The 17,775-nt window shown below is 41.4% G+C and overlaps 1 long non-coding RNA gene across 1 annotated transcript; it reads left to right on the top strand.

The window, feature by feature from the left end:
• The first annotated feature begins 2,867 nt into the window (after nt 1-2,867).
• Nucleotides 2,868-11,501, top strand: LOC308385616. Its single transcript, XR_013969587.1, has 2 exons — nt 2,868-3,600; nt 6,129-11,501. It is a non-coding gene; the product is annotated as an uncharacterized lncRNA (long non-coding RNA).
• Nucleotides 11,502-17,775: the final 6,274 nt, after the last annotated feature.

The following is a 17,775-nucleotide window of genomic DNA, read 5'->3' as shown; positions in this document are numbered from 1 at the left end:
AACGCCACCTAGGGGAATTTCACCCCCAGGAAATATATTTAAGAAAAATAGATAAAAGGAATAAAAGGAGGCCGCACAAATTCAAGGATGCACACTGAGGCAGGTTGGCTCCAATATTAAAACAGTTTTATTTATAGTAAAAATAAAAAAATATTAAAAACAAAGATGTAGCGTCATTGTTGACAGTGTCCTAAAGTGAAAATAAAACAACCATGGAACTTGGACTTACCAGCAGCTGTGGAGCCAAAAGAAAATCACACAAAAAGAATCACTGCAGCCCACCCGGTGCTTTACAAAAGAAAGTGTGAAAACGACCCACCACCTGAGGTCCCAGGGCCACTGGCACGTCCTCCATTCACTGAAATAAAACACAGAAAAATATGTTAAACGAATAAAAGGACACTGAGCGTCAGGCTCACTACAGATCATAAAAAACTAAAACACACTTTAATAACTTTAATAAAAGAAATCACACACACGCACACAGGAAGGCTTATACCCCACAGGTCAAACTACCACTCGTGCTGGTAGTAATTATTCTCAATCACAAGCCGGTCTGGCTCCCCACCGGCTGAGACCGGCAACCAAGGCGATTTAAAATCCCAGCACGACACTCGGGCAGAGGGTCGCTTCAGCCCGATCACAGAAGCGTGAGTCCGAGCACCAGTCCATAATAAAATGGAATAAAACCAGGCGAACCAGAAAAAGGTAAGCCTACTTAATAAAAGATAAGACAAAGCGAGACAAGACAAGACAGCAGGCTCCACCTAGGAGGAGTCCTCACAACAGCGGCTGGGAAGGCGTTTCACTCTTCCAATTTAGGTTGGGCGATTTGCCACGGAGAGGTGAATACAGCAGTCAAACCCTAAAACAACAGATAAATGTAACCTTAAACTCTTATAGCTATAAATGCTAATAAAAGTAGTTTTAACGGCTAACCCCAGGACCGGAGGCGCTATACTCTCAGCTGGTGGGGATAACACGAGCACCTCTCTCCACAACGTCGGAATAAAACAAACTGCCGCGCTACAACAGGCCGCAAAAACTAAATTAACACAAATTCCAGTACTCTGAGGGAATCTAAGGTTAAGCGAGCGCATACCTGTAGCTGTCATATAATCTGCTCTTGCTGATCAGTCCGTCGCAGTGTGCCAGCATTTACTGCTGCTTTGCGCTGAATGCACGGGAGGAATGAGCCAACAAAACACCGGCTTAGCTTTATACGGGCTAACACCACCTTGCAATCAATATGCAGGTGGGTTCCCAATTAACCTAGTTGCGTGGCGAAAAGAATGAGCGCAGGAGAGGGAGAGAGAGAGAGAGAGAGAGAAAAAGAAAGGCGAGTAGCCCATCTGGCTACATCAGCAATGTGTGCTACTCTGTGTGCAGAAAGATCGAAAAAGAAAAGGTGACTGCGTGTATAGACAAGGAAATGGCTGGGCAGACGTCTGCGGTCTGTCAATTCTACAACGAGAACTGGAGGTAAGCAGCAACAGCTAAATTGCACTTACCTACACAGGTACTTTATCTGCACGTATCTTACCCATGTTGATGTAGGCTTTATCTAATGATGGGTACGTTTTTGAAGACATCTGATGCTTCTACGTTAAACATTTAACATTAGCAACATTTAATTTTAGCCTATTAGTGTTTTATTTAATTGGATTACTGGCCATTAACTACAGTACTTTTACACTTTTACTTGAGTAGTATTCTAGGGAATGACATCTACCAAAGTGATTTTTGGGACATCTTTCTGCTTTATACAACATTGGTTAAATATCGGTCCGACTCTTAAATTACCAATAACATCCAACATCTATTATGTTGCTGTGTTATTGGTGTGTTCTTGAGTTTGTTCTGTGTAAACAGGGAGATGATATGAGGGGTTTTCGGGACCTTATCCGAATGTCTGTGGAGGACTTTCACTATCTCCTGGAGAGGGTTAGTCCTGCTATCATCAAGAAGGATACACACCTCAGGAAGGCCATCAGCCCCAGGGAAAGGCTTTCAGTTACCCTACGATGTTTAGCAACAGGCAAGTGTGTGGACATGAAAATTCTGTAAGGCTCCCTATAAAATCCCTTAAACTATAGAATGCTGCGCACGAGGCAAGGTCATCTATCTATATCACATTAAGAAATCAGTTCACCCATGCAAGTACATACATATTTTTGCTTTTCTACATCAGTTACACTGGCCCTATAACTGCAAGTCTATCTATCCACCTACATACTATGACTATGTTCAAGCTACTAATACATTCTATTCTACATCGATCATCTAAAATCTGTCACTCTATGAAGATCAATCCATGTCCACTATCCCTTACATTAACCATCAAAATCCACCTGACACTATTTAAGACGCTTTGTTCTCTTTGACAGGTGAAACCTTCAACTCATTAAGTTTCTAGTATAGGATTGGAAGCACCACACTGAGTAGGATTGTCATGAAAACATGCACAGCTCTTACCTGTGTACTGCATGAAGATTACTTGAAGGTAATTTTGATTAGAAATACATTACCCATGCTCATACTATTGAAAGACTGATTTGCACATTGTCAAAAACGTCCCATCAGTTAATACAGCGAGTTTTCACCAAAAACAATTGTGAGTCACAGATGTATTTGTTCAGTCTTTGTTAAGTGTGTATTTAAAAAAGTAAAGTGAACTCCTAGTCTGACAGTGATTTGAATGTGTGGTTAAGAAAAGAAATCATTAATTCACCAGAGATTATTTTGATGCATCACTTTCTACTTGTGTTTCACAGACACCATCAACTGACTCTGAGTGGAAGGCCATTGCCAGAGACCTTGCAAACAAGTGGCAGTTTCTACACTGCCTGGGGGCTATAGATGGTATTAGATTATTCTGTTATTATATGTTACCTTATATATGTAATCAAAGTAGTTGAATTAGAATACTGCTGTAGATCACATTATACCCTTTAATATAGAGTGTGTGAGCTGTATGTAGTTTAGTTCTCATTATACTTTTAAGTTAACAGAACATATTCACATATTAGTTCATTAGATAAATGTGCATCACTCTGTATCCTTGATCTGCTGGGAATGTGTTACACTGTTTTCTTGACATGCTTAATTGTTGAATCATGAAGAGAAGGTTGTAAGCAGGAGACTCTGTGTCTAAAGACAGGGGAGATAGACAGACCACATTCCACACCCCCACCTTACAGAAAGCAGAGAAACAACTGCCGAGGTCATAACTTAGGCGCTGTAACAGAGAAAAAATGTGATGTTTTGGCTTTTACGACTAGCTGGGGGCCACTAGAGACTATAAAAAGCTGAGCAACCCGTCACCATTTTGAGACATGTGCCTGACCCTCTGGTAGCATCTCTCCCGTCCGGACGTTTTAATGCTCTGACTGTTGAATTGTATGGAAATAAATGATTGTTGATTGAGCATTTATACACCGAGTATTGTCCCTCCTTCAGCCCAAAGATTCAAAGAATTGGGAGATTTCAACAACTTGGTGCCGTGTGACCCGGATCTTTGGTGTGCTGAGGAGGTGCAGATTTGACCTTTGGTGAGATCGTGAGGCGAGGTGAACAGAGGACCGGTCCAAAAATAAAAAGGTAAGCACAGCCTGTTGTATTATAAATACCAAATGTGCATATTGGGCTTTCCAAATTAATCTGTTCACTGAGTTACACGTATTTTCACAGTAAATTTGTCGGTGTCTGGTTTTTGGCGCAAGATACTAACAACATAAGTTGAGGCTGAATTCCAGTGTGTTAAATAAACTGCTTCTACCGAGATACTAATAACATACTACGTTGGACTAGTTGCAGTAAACTGCTTCTACCGAGATACTAATAACATACTACGTTGGACTAGTTGCAGCCACTTTACCTTCCACATTTAATTTTGTCTAATACTGGCTTCTGTAGCAATAATACATTAGAATTTATTCTGAAGACGCGGCCATTAGTCCAGTACATTGAAGTCGAGGTTTGTTTATTTTGTTTATGGTGTCAGTGACGTCCTGGCTTTTGCCGGCTATGAAATAGAAGTTGATTTAAGGAAAAGCAGATGCTGGCTTCACGGTGCAGTTGAACGCTGGCAACGCGAGAGCGAAACACGTCCGTAGGTTTGGTTTATGATACGGCGTGTTCCGGTGGTGCGGCCGTGAAGTGCAGTAGTGGTTGGTGCTAGTTTTAGTACATTGGATAGAGGTTTTGACGGTGGTTTGTGGCGTCAGTCGAGTATAAAGGGCTGCGGTCATAATACAAAGTAAAAATTTAGTACATAGCAACACCTGGTTTATGATGTCAGGTATAACTTCGGGGATGCAAGCATCACTTTTATGATGCGACTTTGCCCCGTGGTGGCGGTCATAAGCGCAGAGAAAGGGGTATTTTGGTCTATGGTGCAGTGTGCTTTAAGAAGATCTAATCGTTGAGCTCAGAGGTTTCTGTGTAAAATTCCCGCTGAGGAAAAGTGTTGTGTGTGAGTGTGAAGGCGCGCTCTGGGTGAGAGAGTGTGTGAAGCTGCGAAGCGCGCTCTGGGTGCTGTCTTGTGGGTAAAGCGCGCACTGAGTGAGAGTGTGAGTGAGGCGCGCTCTGAGTGTGTTTTTTGTGTGGAGTGTGAAGCGTGAACACAGTGACAGTGACGGTTGATGTGTTTGATTAGGAGGACATTAGAGCAAATACACATTTTAGGATCAAAGGTTGATGCCTAGTGTACCTGTGGAACATTTGCCTATGGAGTGGCGACCCTCCTGTTCGTGGACGCGCGGGCAGGACCGGCGGCGTCCGGGTGCCGAGGTGGTGACTTGGGGAGGTGAGGGCCCCCGCATAGCTACGGAAATAACACTGGAACGGCCGTGTAATCACGGGTTCACATTTATTCCGGACTAGAACAAGACACATTTTGCGAACAAACGTTGATTCTAGATTAGTAAAGAAATATAAAAAGGTTGAATTCCTCATTTCAGTGGTTGAAATTGTTGTGTGCCTGTCCCCTGACGAGTGTGAAATTAAAATAAAGAGGGAATTTGGAGCCACATGGAGATAGACGGGCATAATTGGGTGTATTACTCTGTGGTGTAATAAAAATAAAAAGGAGAGATAGTAAGAGGTGTGCAGTGGAGAATTATGGAGGAGTAGAGAGAGGAATGTGTTGGGAGACTGGCGTACAGTTTACGCTGTCAAGGTAGGCGTGTTGCCTGCTTATCGGTTTAAAAGTGATGAAAATGAAATTAAAATAAATCTCTTAGTGTGTTAATACAGGAAGCTGCGGACCTGGACCAACTGCCCCCACAAGCACAGCGGCCGAAGCAAAATTATAGGTAATGGGAACCACACCCAGCACGAATCAGCAGCTGTGAAAAAGACAGCAGCGAGGAGAGAATTAGAGGAGAAATTAAGAGAAGTTTTAACACATAAAATTGGGGCCAACGGACTTGTGGAGGTTGGGAAGGCGTCCGGAGCATCACAACAAAAAGGTGAAACAAAAACACACACAAGCAGAGAAATCTGAGAGAAAGGCTCCTTTTAAGGTAACGCCTAGTTTGAGAAAAGAAAAATTAACCTGCTTTTATACAAATGCACATACACGCAATGAAGAAACAGCTTACACTCATGAACACGTGAAGATTTTCCAGCAAGGTTAAAGAAAAATTAACATACTTAAATGATGAAGTCTATACATTACTGACAAAGAAACCCTCTGGGTTGCAGGACAACAATTTAACTAAAAAAAAAAAAAAAAAAGGAACACTGGTCTAACCAACCAGGCAAGACGCAACAAATTTAGTGGTTAAAAGATTCAAATTGTGACATGTTTTCTGTTGATTGATTAATAAAAGTGATTACTGAATGAAAGAAAGTTCCTTTTTTGGGCTTTTAAACATGATCTTAAAAATTTTAACATATACCGGTGTTGTCCTGTCAACTTGGTGGGTTAGGAGTTGATTATATCGGGAGACAAAAAACAAAAAAAGGGGGAGAGAAGGCTGACACAGGGCCTGACCCCATTGTCTCCCCTCTGAATAACACAGCCAACACAACAACATTTTCCTGTTCGTTTGTTTTTGTTTTTTGTTTTTTGTTTGTTTTTGTTTTGTTTTGTTTTTGTTTTTTCTATACATATTTAATTACAGGCTGCTTTGCCGGCCCTGAAAGCCGAGGCTGACTGGACTCCTGCTCTCCCCCATACGTGACACTGACCAAATGCTGCAACAGCTGGACCCACAACAACGACCTGAGAATGTCAACAGACCTGCAGGAATGTGATCTCATGCAGCCGAGACGGAGAGCACTAAACCTAAGGCCCGTTTCACTACACGGGGGAAAAATTCCCAGACTGCGTCAGCTGACAGAGCTGTGACGAGACGCCCGCCAAGCCCGAATGAAAAGTAAGGCCGAGCGAAAGAATGCTGACCTTGATAACTTTGCATTCACACTGTGCAGGACAGTGATGGACCAACACGGATGATCGGGTGGCGAAAAAGGGCGTGACCGAGACAAGAGGAGTAACTGAGGACAGAAGGCACCTCAGAATGGACAAAAACACAGAAGAAGATGCAGGTTTCACCTGCGGTGAACATCGACACTGGAGAAAGGACTGCCCCAATTGGGGTCAGAACCAGGACGGACTGAATTTTGAGCAGCAGCAGCAGCAATGGTCGCAAACAAACTGAAAAGGAGGGGGGGCAGGACCCCAGGGCATGCTTCAGGCCGTGGTTTACCCAGAACACCAGAACAGGAAAGTGATGAACACACACACACACACAAACACACACACACACACACACACACACACACACGTCTCCAAACACACAGATTCAGAATGAAGTGAAATACACACATGAACACGTGCACTCGTTGAGTGAGTGAGAAATGACACACACACACACACACACACACACACACACACACACACGGGAATGTTGATTCACTGAGAAGTGATGCACACACATACACATGCACACGCTTGTGCAATGAAGAGTGATCCACACGCACACACACATACACGCTGATGCAATGAAGAATGCTTTGCTTATGCTGATATGCAAAATGCTGCACACAAAAATCCCAATGCATAATTTTTATGAGGAGCCATTGATTACCATTAAATACTTAGAATGTGTTATATGTCACCCAGAGGGCATTTATGTAGATTTTAGGAATAAGGTCTAAAAAAAGTTTGGTTATGAAAACAATGTCTGTGCGTGATGTCTGTTTATGGCTCAAGGCCTTGACTGAATTCTTTGCTGTGCTTCACACAGCCCTGATGAGGAACAGTGGCACAGAGTGAAAATGATGAATTAATAGTGTAAGTTTTAGGTCGGAGTACGGCATTTTCTGTGATTGAGTTTTAATTCAAGGAGGAACAAAAGGTGTTACGGCACCTGAGGTTCTCATTCCCACACAATATTGTCCCGGCAGGAAGCAAAATGTTCCTGTGAATTTCTGGTTGATTGTTTGGTTTTGTTTAGCGCTAGCTTGATTTTATCAGTGAGCTTTGGCTTGTGTTCTTTCTCGTAAGCGAGAGAGGGATAGTTTTATGCTTGGACATGTCTGCAACGGGCCCTAGTTTGTGTTATTTTAGTAGTATTTTGTTGGTTATGTCTGTTTTCGTTTTTGTTACAGTGCACTGGAGAAAAAACATCTGAGAGGTGTGATCCACCGGTGGTGATATGTTGATATTTTGTGAGTTCATGATTTAACAATCAGCTCTTTAAACAAGGCCTGAAAGATTGAAATTTAAAGCGCTATAAAATATTATTACTGTAAACAGTTGCAAAGTGTGCTTCTCCATGATTGTAATTGGCTTGGGAGAAATTCACTTATAGGGAACACTGATCTAAAAGGATTGCACCGAGTCAATCCGGCCCAAAAAACAACAAGGAATTGTTTTCCTTTAAAATGATGACGTCATCTTGCTGGTGATGGAGGCTCGAATAGGTTGCGCGGGAGACTCCATTATCAGCAACATCTGGTATGAATGTGTATGGAGGTATGCATGTGAATGGACTGTGATGGACTGACGACTAAAAGTTTTGACTGACTTGATACTGAGACAATGACTGCACCCACTTTAGGATTAGTAAATGCCAATAAACAATTCATAAACAATTCACCCAGCCGACAAGAGAAGGGTGGATGCTTCGCTTTGTTTTGTTTTGTTTTTTCAGGAGCAGGAGGATAAGAGAGACTGGAGGAGGAGACTCTAGCTTCACATAAGTATGAACTGCAGACTTAACACTGTGGTTGCTGATTTTGAGTTACCGATGTTTGCATTAAGAAAACTGTGCTATATTAGCTGTGTTTTGAGTAAGGTATCATGTTATATTATTGGGAATGCCAAATGCTACAGTGGAGAAGACTTTTGATACCACTCATGACTGGAATATGTTACTATTAACCACAGCAGGCCACTGTAAAAAGTCAATTAAATTTTATAGAGGAAAATCGCCAAAATTGAACAATACCTATGAATGACTGGCCACATTCAGAATAGAGATATGCAATAATAAACATTGGTCCACATGATTTAGGTTCTCACTTGAAATAGTAAGTTATTAAATGTAGAATATAATCGACAGGGACATTTGATAGGATGTGGTACTGCAAAAGAACAAGAGCAAAGTAAATAAAGAAAATATTGTGTTTAGTTTGGATAAATTCAAATTAAAATGTACCATTACACTCAGAGGATCAATATGGAATAAAACATATGCAAAATTTGTAGGAAGTACATGACTGATAACTGTTCTGTCCTGAGCGTTTGTTTCTAGAGCACCCACTTGACCACACCAACAGTTTCTCGCCACCGAGGAGGGGTACTTGCAAAAAGAATAAAATAAAAATCTGAGTTTAACAAAACATTTTAAATGTAAATATCAAGCTTACCTTTCTTTTTCCATGAAATGTGCTTGTGGGCACGCCAGCCATTTTGAAAAGGTGGGCAAAACAATTGGCAAGGCCACACCCCCACACATGTGATATAATTTTAAAGGTACTGTTGCCCTCTCTAAGAAACATCAGGACTTAGAGGAGTGGCAAGTAGAGTATGCGAGCTACAAGCAAAAACTAAAATGTGTACTACAGAGTGCAAAAATGAAATACTGGGTCATCAGGGGGTCATGAGGGACATTTATAAAACTAAAAGTCCCACTAACCTTAAAGTGCACTTGAAAAGCTCACACAAGAAGGTTAACCTAGCTTACCTAGAAGACCTCATCAGGGGGAGCACACTCCCCCTCCTTGAAGAGCTCACCCACTCAACCCGCATCCCCAGAAAACAGCTAACCCCAGATAAGGCAGCGTGATGTATCCCGAGACAACAGGACTGGGACATCTAAATAAAGGTGTGAAACAATCGCCTTCAAAAGGTTATCAATTCACTCCAACCAAAATTAGGACCACACGGTGCGGCAAGAGTTAATAGTTATTAGTCTCAACACCCAAGGATAACCAGAAGAGCATGACTGATATGATGGAACTGGGATTTTGTTACACTTAATTTTTGCAAAACACAAATAAAACTAAATTGAAACTAAGGATTTTCAGAAAATAAAAACTACACTAAACTAGCAAAGAATTGGTAAAAACTAATTACAACTGGTAAAAATTGAAAATCTGGAGTCGAAACTAAATAAAAATAACAACTAATGGAAATGGCGAAAAGTTTAAAACCCTGGTGCAGAGATTGGCAAATCTGACCAGGAAACGTTATAAAATGGATTGTCAGGATAGTCAGCGTTAAAGCCACTTTTGACAGTCCATACTAGGATGGCATTGGACATCTTCGGGGCAGAAAAGGGTTGGTGTGACCAAGGTGTGGTTTGGCTTGTTGTATGTACATTTCAAAATGTTACAGCTCTGGATGGACCAGTTACCAGATATGATGTCACTAACCTTCTCTTTTAAGTGTCTAGCTCCAATGAATTGACACATGGGAGTGTGTCAAAAAGGGGGAGTTGAGTCCGAACATCAAACAATGGTGTTATGAACATTTTATGACTTTATTTGTGTGTTTAATAATTTAGCTATGGTAAAACTTAAGCTTATAATGTGGTAGACTTAGAAATGGTTCATTAATTTTTGATTTCTTTTACACACACATAGATTATGATTAGAATAGGTTCTGAACATAATATTTTAAACCAAATTTGAATCATTAGAAGAACAATGGATAACAATATTAGATTATCAAGGCTAGGGAGAGAGGTGTTTTGGTTTTCTGTCTCTTGCAGAGAAAGGAACAGACACCAGACGGGGACCCGGAGATGTGAGGACCCTTCACAGCAGGGACAGATGTAGGGACTGCCGAGACAGCAACTGGGGTCAAGTGTCATGATGTTTGGGCTCCTGGAGAAGATGGATCCCACAAACACAGCAATAACCATGAAGGGGTTGGCGAAAACCAGGAACACCAGACCAACGAGGTTCGAGAGGCTCTTGGCAAAAAGGGGGACACGCCGGTGAACCCAAAACACACAGATCCTTGTTTGAAATCGGGGCAGAATAATCCCCAGAACTGTGCAATGACTAAAGGGTGGTCTAACCCCGGAGGTCGAAGAAAGAAGCTGAGAATCACCCAACTGGAAGACACTGGTAGCTGCAGCAATAAAAATAAAGGTTAAAAGCTCCTTAGACAGAGGTTCTAGTCTAAGTACATTTGAAAGGTATAAGGGGGCATTAAAATGGGAGTGGAAAACTGGAGCACCAAAATAAAGCTGTGGGAGAATTGGGGAGTGATGGGAGAGTCATCTGTAACTGCTGTTATGGTTGTAAATCTAACTTTGCTTGCATCTGAACTGCGTGAACACAGAGGTCATCCCACATATGGTCCACCCGTTAAAGGGGGACAGAGGGCCTCAGGATCAAGAAAACCTGGACCTTGCAACCCTGGAGTGCATGTTGTAAGTGATCTCTTTCAGAGATCAAAAGGGGGAATTATTAGATTATTCTGTTATTATATGTTACCTTATATATGTAATCAAAGTAGTTGAATTAGAATACTGCTGTAGATCACATTATACCCTTTAATATAGAGTGTGTGAGCTGTATGTAGTTTAGTTCTCATTATACTTTTGAGTTAACAGAACATATTCACATATTAGTTCATTAGATAAATGTGCATCACTCTGTATCCTTGATCTGCTGGGAATGTGTTACACTGTTTTCTTGACATGCTTAATTGTTGAATCATGAAGAGAAGGTTGTAAGCAGGAGACTCTGTGTCTAAAGACAGGGGAGATAGACAGACCACATTCCACACCCCCACCTTACAGAAAGCAGAGAAACAACTGCCGAGGTCATAACTTAGGCGCTGTAACAGAGAAAAAATGTGATGTTTTGGCTTTTACGACTAGCTGGGGGCCACTAGAGACTATAAAAAGCTGAGCAACCCGTCACCATTTTGAGACATGTGCCTGACCCTCTGGTAGCATCTCTCCCGTCCGGACGTTGTAATGCTCTGACTGTTGAATTGTATGGAAATAAATGATTGTTGATTGAGCATTTATACACCGAGTATTGTCCCTCCTTCAGCCCAAAGATTCAAAGAATTGGGAGAATTCAACAATGGGAAACACATCTTCATCCAACCCCCTGCCAAGAGTGACAGCATGTATTTTAACCAAATGTCCAGGTTTTCCATCATCCTTATGGCTGTAGTTGGTGCCAATTACAAGTTTGTGTATGCAAGCGCAGGGACACAGGGTAGGGTGTCTGATGCGGGAGTGTTTGCCCATTCATACCCTGCCAGGCACTGATGCTATGATGCCACACATGCTAACTGGAGATGATGCTTATCCCCTCCGACCAGGTCTCATGAAACCATATTCATTTCGAAGCCTCAACACCAATCAGAGAATGTACAACTACTGTCTGTCCAGAGCATACCGCGTTGTGGAGAACGCTTTCGGAATTTTGGCAAATCGCTTCAGAGTTTTCAGAACAACAACTTGCCTGGACCCAGACAAGGTTGTCACCATTATCTTTGCTTGTCTTTTTCTGCACTACTATCTTCCGGACCACAGATCTGACGCCTGTGTACCACCTGGCTATGTGGATTCTGAGGATGCCAACCATCACCTAGTCGACGGTGCATGGAGAAGGGTGGGAGAGCTTCAGTCCATTTCAATGGGCCGTGCACGGAACCCCTCAGTGGAAGCAAATAAACTACGAAATGTCCTTTGCGAGTACTTTGTCTCACCTGCAGGGAGTGTTTCATGGCAAGAAGACATGGTGTAGGTAGACCAAAGGTTTCTTTTTTGGTTTTTGTTTTTAATTTCCTTGTTTACTTTTTAAATTTTATTTAAATAACAAATTCCCTTTGTAAATACTGACAAAAATAAATCTACCTCTGGGAAATTGCAAACCTTTTTTGCTTTATTATATAAATACAAAAATATCTTGCATGAAATTGTGCAAACAGTTCTGCAAGACACCACGAAATTGAGGTAGGGAAGACACGTAGCCATAGTGTCACAAAGAACATCGAAATAAACATTTTGAATTAAGTTTCACAAGGAACATTTAAAACATTTGAATGAAGCTGTAGTTTCAATGCACTGTTTACAGCAGCGACTAGTAAACTCCAAAATATTCTTAGATATATAAGTGTTGTAAATTTATTATTTAACTTACTCAGAGTTTAGCATTTTCAGAAAGGACATTGACTGGGTTGATGGGGCCTGGCAGTCTTAGGGGGTGGGGGGTGGCTGTACCTGATGATGAGGGTGGATAGGATACCAAGGTGGACTATCCTGCGAACCTGCAAATTGCTCTGCCTCCTGTGTGTCATAAATCATGTTCACTATGTTTCTTTTGAGCTGCAGCTGTAGAGCTCTGTCCTTGATGTTTCTCAACTCTGAGGCCACTTGTTGGCCAAACAGCTCCTCAGAATGTGCATTAGATCCTGATAGTGTTTTCTGGACCTCCTGAAGCAGGGGAAGTTTGGCCATCTCAATGCTGTGCTCTGCTGATTTTGGTGTAGGTTTTTGCACTCTAGGTCTTTTAACAAGCTGACCTGTCGACCGACTCTGTGACCGGTGGACTGTTTGAGGTGTTTTCCTCTTCCTGGCTCACTGAAATTGGGCTAGTGGTGTTCGAAGAAATAAGGACATCTGCTTCAATTCCCACAGTGGACTGATCCTCATCTCCCTCCTCTCTTGCGCCTATGTCGTCTGACTCTGTGTCAAGCTGTTGGAAACAGTACAGAAAGCAGACAGAGGGAAAGTGATTTACACAGATATAAAGATCTAAACAGTATTAGTTAGGTCAGATACTAATTTTACACTGTATACTTTGTGGCATTTATTTTACTGAAAACATTTCAACTGAGAATTACCTTTGACATCATTCCCCACAAATATCCCTTCATAAGGTGTGTGTATGTGCATATGCTTTTAAACAACTTGGTTATGAACTTACTCTCAGAGTGGACTCTGTATTTCTATGGACAACATGTGCGTTCAAGAAATCCAAATGTTTTAATATCCAGACCTGTTTGGGAATTGGTGGTTTCTGGCCATTGCCACTGGGTTTCAGTTTGAGCAGTTTGCCAGACTGTGTCGAAATGATGCAACCCGGGTTTTCACTTCATTCACTGAAAAATTAACATTACCATGTACGTTAGGATTTTTATTTAAATAGTTGAGATTCAAAACGCTACTGATATTAATGTTCAAACTGTAGTTGGAAAGAGTTTACTTGGAAATTAATTATAAAATTTAATATTTCTGAAAGTCGATTTAGAGGTTTTTACATCTGAACTCTTCATTTCATGTTTTCATAAAAGAAAGTTCACTTACTCACAGAGATGGGCAGTAACGTGTTACAAGTAACGCGTTACTGAAATCCGATTACTTTTTTCAATTAACGAGTAAAGTAAGGGATCACTATTGGGGAAAAAAAGGTAATTAGATTACTGTTACTTTCCCGTAAGCATGCTGCGTTACTGCGTTACTAAAACTGTGATTTTCTTGCGAGAATGTCTCATGACAATGACGTAAGCGAGTGCGACGTTCGTGGCAACAGCTGTGTGCAGATCAAGAATGGATAATATATCGAGTGCGGGAGAGAGTATGAGCGTGCAGCTTTTAAAGCGTGGAAGTACTGACCTTACTTTGAGTTTGATTCTGTAAAAAGTGAGAAAAACATTAGCGCCCGCTGTTCACTGCGTGGGAAGAAAACTTCTTTTTACAGCGCAAAACCCCTTAACTTCCGAGCAAGCACCGAATACGCTGCCACGGAATTGGAAATTCACAGAAAAACTCGCGGATTCTTCCAATGACCGCTGCGGCACACCTTCATCAGGGCAAACATCCACCTGCTATACAGGTGAAAATAGAGCAACAGGACCGCTGAGTCTTTGACTTTATTTATTTTCTGCCATGTTTCACTTGCATTTATTTGAAAGACTGAGTGTAAACACAAAAAAATATTTTATTTTATGTGATGGAATGTGCAGAAAATAGGTTTAAATGTTAAACAAATTTCTTCCAGTCAGAGAATGTTGCATATAATTAAATTTTTGCTTGATGCAACAAGTTTTAAAAAGAGACTTTTCCATTTGATTACATGTTGTATGATGGATTATGCAGAAAAAGTAGAACTGGGCTGAAAGATCTATCACTTTATCACCTCTTCAGGTTTTAAATCGTGTTTTTAAAAAGTAACTAAGTAACTAAGTAATTACTTTTGAAAATAAGTAATAAGTAAAGCAACAGGATTACTTTTGGGGGAAAGTAATCAGTAATTAGTCACTCACAGGCACTTCACAATCAAATTTTATCTTGATAACATTAATTGTGACAAGAAGCTTATAACAGTAAGCTTATATACAAAATCTGTCTCTTTCTCTGCCTCTCTTTCACACACACAGACACAAACACAACTACCACCATCAAATTTGCTATACTGCTAATGAAAAAAAAAAGACTTACCAGGCAGCTGCAATTGAGCAGCTATCTCCTGTCACGTTTGGTGCGGTCATGATAATTTTGTGAAGCCATATCAAAAAGGCACAGATGAGCTTGCCAAAGTTCAACGAGTTGGGCCTCCATCGCTTGTGTCCAGATAACACGTTGCATTGCCATGCTGCTCTGTCTTTTTCACCTACATTTCTGTATTTGCATGTGCGGAGTGTGAGAAGCTGCAGTGACACCCTCACGACGGACGACAGGATTTCAAACACGTTTGTTTTTCTAACGACCAAACGATTGATGATCGGGAGCTGGTCGTGAGGTGTTAATCTAGGGTGACCATATTTTGAATTAAAAAAGAGGACACTTGGCCCAGTCATAAAGAATTTTAATAATAGAAAATAGAAATTTTAAAAATATTTAAAAGTTGCCTTCTCTGTGCGGTTAATGAATGGTGAAATAAAAAATGTCATATAGGCTTGCAAGTCAACAAGTGCAAAAAAACAACAACTTTAAATTAAATAATGTTACAGAAATAATGCCTCATCTGTATAAGAAAAATTACCAGTGAGGTACCAGTGAGGTATTGTGCAATGGTTTCTGCTGTTTCATTTGGCGTTTCTAACCTCAATTAATTTTGTTTGCGCGCCACCATTCTTCCAGTCAAAGGATGATTGGGAATATTTTCTCTGTTCCATGGTTACTGAAGTCTGAGAAATGCCACAGTACTGGATTTCATTAACTTCAAAAGTGACAATAGCTTCAGTCTTGGTGCGGGCACCGCTGAACTTTTTAGCTGTGTTAAAGTCTGGAAAGCAACACACTAGAGCAATCCATGGATCTGTAGCATTGTGATGCTTCATAGTATGAAATGCCAGTGCCGTTTCTGCTCCAGATACAACAGCATCCTCATTTTTACCATGTGTAACAAAGAACTCAGTCAACTTACTAGATGAATTTTTGCCTCGCGCAGCCTTTTTATGTTTTTCTGTGTCCATGTAAGCAACAATATCTCCGGCACCTTTGTTAGACACACAAACGTATGTGCCAGTGTTACATCCTCCCAATTCTTTTGATCTTTGGGCTGAAGGAAGGACAATACTCGGTGTATAAATGCTCAATAAACAATCATTTTATTCCATACAATTCAACACTTTATGAGCACATCCGGAAGGGAGATGAGCGCGGGAGTGTGTCCGCCTGATCTCGAAGTGTCTGAGCGTTTCTCACATTCTTATAGCTTCAGCCCCCCTCCACCTAGTCATAAAGCCTAAACATTCACATTCTTTCTCTCTTACGGCGCCTAAGTGACGGCCTTGGCTCCCTGTTTTATCTCCTCCTGATGAGATGGGGCAGAAAACCTCTCCGGTATGCTCTGTTCTCTTCTAATCAGACAAATAAGGACAAGACTCTCTGAAAACAGTACTTCTTATAACTCAGCAGTATAATGCATCATAAAACAATATCATTTATTCACAATAAATTAGCAGTCTAACGTAATACAAATCAGTTTAATAAATCTAATAGTTATCAACTCTTCAGGGGAATAATGCAAACTAAAACTATATAATAATTTCACAATATAGGTCCTCTGTAGGCTTGTAGGAAAACCGGGACATTTTCATCCATCTCGAAAATCCCTGTGATTGTCATTTATGCTTAGAAATATTTAACCATATATGCTTAGAAGTATATAATCATTTGTAGATTGAAAGAATGTCTCATCCTAGGAGGTCTGTAACAACTCTGTTTAGCATGAAGAGGGGGGTGCGTTCACTCCTCTAGTGTTCTGGCATAGATCACACACCTCCTAGGAGAGGTCGTATCTTCTCTTGTTGATATATGGCATAGCAAACACACGTATATCTGTTTAAGTATAAGAGCCTTTTGTTCAGATGGACCCGCTAGACTCCTGGCACCAGCTTTGGGGAGTTTTCACAGGGTCACATCTTGACCTCACACACACACACACACACACACACACACACACACACACACACACACAAATCACACACACACACACACACACACACACACACACACAAATCACTCACTCACACACACACACACACACACACACACACACACACACACACACACACACACACACACACACACACACACAAACAAAGCCAAGGTACTCTTTGTGTGTATGTAAACGTCATATGTTAATGAACCTATGCATATTCATGTAACCTCAATAAAAGAGCAGTGTTACGGGAGAACGGACAAGAGCAACTGGGGTCAAGCGAAGGAACGGCGTTTGTCCGGTTCTCTCCCGTGCACGAGAAACATGAAGAACTTTGCCTACTTCGTGTCTTGCTTGCTGTGTAATTATATTGCCTTCAAGGTTCCAGCGAATAGGTTCAAGCTACGAACCTATCATTAATTGGTCCTTCGAGAGCCGGAGCCCTGGAATCGACATTCACCGAGGGGAGAAGAGACACGCTGAAAGACTGACGTCAGCCAGGAAGTTCCTGTGGATTAACTGTCTGTCTTTTCTCCTCAATGAGTGACGATCGGCGGGATTCGAGGCTATATTACACGCTAAGCAACTCCGAGTAAGTTGAGAGAGCGACTCTATAACCGCAGAACTGGGTTAGTGTCCCGAAAAAGAGGTTTTGGTAAAATCGCCCAAAGGCCCAAGCGTCCGGTGAGTGTCCGGTTTTGAAATCGCCCTGGGTTTGTGTCCCGAGCGTCCCTTCATTGGGTTTTGTCGCGTGACTAGGTTAGTGTCCCACAACTGGGTGAGGGTCCCAGAACTGGGTGAGGGTCCCGAAAGATTGGGTTAGTGTCCCGAGCGGTCCGGTGCGAGTCCAGATTAGGCCTATTTTGTGTTGTTGTTGTTGTTGTTGTGTTTGAGTGT

This window comes from Rhamphochromis sp. 'chilingali' (genome assembly GCF_963969265.1).
Source record: "Rhamphochromis sp. 'chilingali' genome assembly, chromosome: 18".
In the NCBI taxonomy this organism is placed as follows: domain Eukaryota; kingdom Metazoa; phylum Chordata; class Actinopteri; order Cichliformes; family Cichlidae; genus Rhamphochromis; species Rhamphochromis sp. 'chilingali'.
The sequence above is the reverse complement of the archived record's forward strand: the minus strand, read 5'-3'. Positions and strand labels throughout refer to the sequence as shown.